The following is a 4618-nucleotide window of genomic DNA, read 5'->3' as shown; positions in this document are numbered from 1 at the left end:
TTAACTGGGGGGACGGGCTCGTGGTAATGGCTGGAGCGGAATAGGTGGAATGGTATCAAATACTAAACACATGGTTTCCATGCCATTCAATGTACTCTGTTCCAGCCATTATTGTGAGCCATCGTTTCTCGGCAGCCTCCACTGCCACTATATAGGGAGTAGAGTGCAATTTGGGACACAGACAGACAATGTGTTGGATGGCTTTGGGTTGTGGGACACTACGTGTGGAGCTCCAGTTACAACTGTTCATTCTCTCATGTGATGTGGTCCAAGACTAATGACATGGCCTTTACTGACTGGTGAGCCACATAGCATTTGTCTGATTCCTTTATTAGATTATTAAAGGACAGCTCTGCAAGCCCAAATGTGATACTGTAAATACACGAATAATACACAAACATCTATTTACAGTCATTCAAATGGAGTAATCTCTCTCTCTCTCCATCTCTCAGTTACACCCTGGACAAAATGGCCGCCATATCACTTCAGTTTGCTCCAAACTGCAAAAACAACAACAATCATCCAACCAGGGGGTCAGAAGGGTGAAGGGTTCAACTGCTAAAAGATCACAGCGACGGATGACATGGGGGTCACACCAGCCCCACCCTAAACCGCTACGCCTCAATTTAGACTGAGGATCCAAATTTAACCCTCACCCCTCTCAAGACAAGTGTTGCTAGCTGACGGTTTCTACAGTAGAAGTCGTTTTGAAAGAGCGGGTTGAAGTACTTTTGAAAGAGCAAGGGTTTTCTAGAGTGGAATGGACAGCTATTTGAGATGGAATTAAAATAATATACCACCTGCAAACTGTTGGGTACATTGTTGTTGGCTTTTGTAAAGATTGGTCCTTTGGTTCCGAGCACCTTTAAAAAAGTAGATGGATAACAGATGTTCCCCTGCATGCTTCCTTGTAGACTTACACAATGTTTTGTGAGGGTTGTCCCGTGTATCAATACTTAGCAAACACAGATGAATCATAATGTTGTCCCAATGTTCCCCAACGTTACCTTCTCCCAGGTCCATAACGGCAAGCAGGGCGCTGCTCTGAGCTCCCCAGGCAGTTGCTGGCCACGCAGGTATAGAGACCAGCGTCACTGGCCTTGCAATCCTGATCCACAGACCCCAACATCCTTCTCCCAGGCGGGGCCAGGAGATCATTGTTACGGTACCAAAACGAGAGGGGGCAGGTTGACCCCACGACACACATCAGGCGGATATCACAACCCTGTCCCACTGCAGCCTTGCGGAGCTTGCGCACGAACACCGCGGGGTTCGAACCTGGGTCCCCTGTGTCCGGAACTACCTGGTCCTGGGAAACTTTGGCCCGTTTGGAGGGGATACCAGGATGAGGTGTGTGCCGCCTTCCGCCATTTTCTTTGGGTGGTGCTCATGGTTCTGAACACTTCATGTTAACAAGTGACAGCCTTTAGATATGGGTTGCAGTTACTGAGTGTACGGAACAATCCTTATGAAATCATCCATGGTACTTTCTATTCCTTGGTTGGTCAGAGGTAGCTCTCAGCATTCCAATTTGATCTGGAGTCTGTGGTTACATAGATACACAGTAAGTTACTGTCAAAATGAAATGAACATGCAGCTGCAACATGCAGTCCACTTATAGATCGAATAAAACAACAGGAAGGTAACAATTAACTTATATCATAAAAGTTACCCCAAATCCCTCAATAAATATCATGCCAGTGAAGGGACAACATGCCTTTAACCCAATTAATGAACCCCTGATAATGAACTTACCTCGTCACCTCCCAGAAAAAATATGCAATCCATTTTTTTCACATCCTGCAAAGTCCAGTTAAGGTAACAAGATCTGGGAAGCAAATATTTCATCTGGAACAAATTAAAGGTGTCTCTCTCTGCTGTCCTGCTGTCCACTGGAGCCCCTGGTTGGTAAGTCCACCTGGATATCTAGAGACTTCTGGAGTCCAAATTCTGACTCAATAAATTCCTGCTCTGGGTATCTGCCTCCATCCTGTATGACTGGGGTGCCCATGGACCGAGCTCTTCAGCCAACTAGCTACATGCCCTTGAGGGTCTGGTGGGCTTGGTCTTACAGACAGGTGAGAGGGAGAGAGAGAGAGAGATCTAGTACCGGTATCGGAGGCTCTCACATACAGATCACGAACACTATCCAAACTGGCCGATCCTAACTGTGACTCAAGGAAGAGCGTGCTCTAGTCACACGGATGCCACATCTCAGCCTTATTTTCTGTCTAGGAGTTAAGCTCGCCTCTCTCTCCCCTCGCCCTGCTGTCGCCTGTCCCGTCCTCGCTCTCTTTCCCTCGCTCCCTGTCGTGTTTGAGTCTCCTGGTAGTGACGGGCAAGTGCCCCCCCCAGCTTGTAAGTGGACATGTGCATCCTGGATAGGTTGAATCACATTTTGTGGCAGCCCATGTGCCCCTGCCTCTCCTCCCACTCTCAACACACGTGGTGTTTGTGTGGTGGTGTGTTGCTGAACTATGGCGTTGCGTGTGTGTGGTTGTGTGGTGCTGTTGTGTTGTGCGTGCGTGCGCGTGCGTGCGTGCCGTGCTGCGTGCGTGCGTGCGTGGCGGGTGTCGTGTGGGCAGACGTAGAGGTGGGAGCCAAGGGAGTAGATAAATGTGTTCTGGAATTCATAAGTCAAGCTAGCTTACGCCAGCACAAAGACAATGCATACTAACAACTACTGGTAGCTACATTGCATACTAACAACTTAACTGTAGTCTCACATGCATACTAACACTACTGGTAGCTCACATGTATACTACATCTACTGGTAGCTACATGGTATACTAAAAACATCCTGGTAGCTCACATGCATACTAACAACTACTGGTAGTTCCACATGTATACTAAACAACTACTGGTAGCTTCAACATGTATACTAAACAACTACTGGTAGTTCACATGAATACTAACAACACTGGTAGTCACATGTATACTAACAATCTGGTAGTTCACATGCATACTAACAACTACTTGTTAGCTCACATGTATAATAACAAACTCTGAGTAGTTCACATGATACTAACAACTACTGGTAGCTACAATGCTATACTAACAATTACTGGTAGCTCACATTTGCATACTAACAACTACTGGGTAGTCTCACATGGATATACTAACAAACTCTGCGGTAGTTCACTGATTATACTAACAACTACTGGTAGTTCACATGTCAATACTTAGACAAACTAATCTCTGGTAAGCCTCACATGTAATATAACAACATACTGGTAGTCACATGCTACTAACAACTACTGGTTGGCGCTGCCACTATCACTAACACTACTGGTAGCTCACTGTAATCAACGAACTACTGAGTAGTCACATGCCATACTAAAACTATGGTAAGCTTTCACATGATATACACAAACTACTGGTAGCTCACATGTATACTACAACTACTGGTAGCTCCACAAGATACTAATGTATACATATACTAACATACTGGTAGCTCACATGCTATACTAACAACTACTGGTGTTCACATGATATACTAAACATACTACTGGTAGCTTCACTGTATACTAACAACTTACTGGTAGACTCACATTGCATACTAACAACTACTGGTAGAGTTCACATGCTATACTAACAACTACTGGTAGTTCACATGTATTAACAACTATTTTTTATCAATGTATCTAACATACGCGGTCACTGCTTACACTATGGTACTCCTCATACTAACAACTACTGGTAGTCTCACATGTACTCATAACAACTACTGGTAGTTCACATGCATACTAACAACTCACTGGTAGTTCACATGATATACTAACAACTACTGGTAGTTACATGCATACTAACAACTACTGGTAGCTCACATGTATACTACACACTACTGGATAGCTCACATGCATCTAACAACTACTGGTAGTCTCACCATGTATACTTAACAACTACTGGTAGCCTCACATGGTATACTAACAACTACTGAGCTCACGTCTCGACTAACTCTGTAAGTACTATACACAACAATTACTGCGTAGCTCTCATGCATCTAACACACTACTGCGTGAGCTCCATGTATACTAACAACTTACTGGTAGCTCCACATGCCCATACTAACAACTACTTGGTAGCTCCACAATGTATTACTAACAAACTACTGGTAGCTAACCACATGTTGTATAACTACTGATACTCACATTGCTACTACCTCACAGTAGTCACATGTTACTTAACAACTACTGGTGCTCACATGCTATACTAACAACTACTGGTAGCTCACATGCTTATACTAACAGCTACTGGTAGTCTACATGTATACTAAACAACTACTGGTAGCTCTCCATGTCATACTAACAACTATTGGTAGCCTCAACATGCATATACAATCACTACTTGGTAGCTCACAGAAAAATAAAATAAAATAGAACCGCTCACAGAAATAAAAACTTTTTAATACTTCTCTAAACTTCTTAAAATGTTTTTAATCTCACAATCTTGTGTTTTTTTTTTTGCATTACGGATTTGGCTGATCATATTAAGATTTATTAATTGGTAATTTATAACCTCAATTACATCATTGAACAGCTTGTCATTATGACTACACTCTGAGCTCAAGCAGGAGTAGGAGGAGAACCATGTCGTGTGCTGTATTGGGATGCAACCG

At 43.7% G+C, this 4618-nt stretch overlaps 1 long non-coding RNA gene across 1 annotated transcript; it reads right to left on the bottom strand.

The window, feature by feature from the left end:
- Window positions 1-288: 288 nt before the first annotated feature.
- On the bottom strand, window positions 289-1918 carry LOC139026954 (uncharacterized). The gene is made up of 2 exons (XR_011478963.1): window positions 1756-1918; window positions 289-1543 (listed from the first exon to the last, which is right to left on the bottom strand). It is a non-coding gene; the product is annotated as an uncharacterized lncRNA (long non-coding RNA).
- Between the last annotated feature and the right edge of the window lie 2700 nt (window positions 1919-4618).

Source organism: Salvelinus sp. IW2-2015, unplaced genomic scaffold (assembly GCF_002910315.2).
Source record: "Salvelinus sp. IW2-2015 unplaced genomic scaffold, ASM291031v2 Un_scaffold6467, whole genome shotgun sequence".
Taxonomy (NCBI): Eukaryota; Metazoa; Chordata; class Actinopteri; order Salmoniformes; family Salmonidae; genus Salvelinus; species Salvelinus sp. IW2-2015.
The sequence above is the reverse complement of the archived record's forward strand: the minus strand, read 5'-3'. Positions and strand labels throughout refer to the sequence as shown.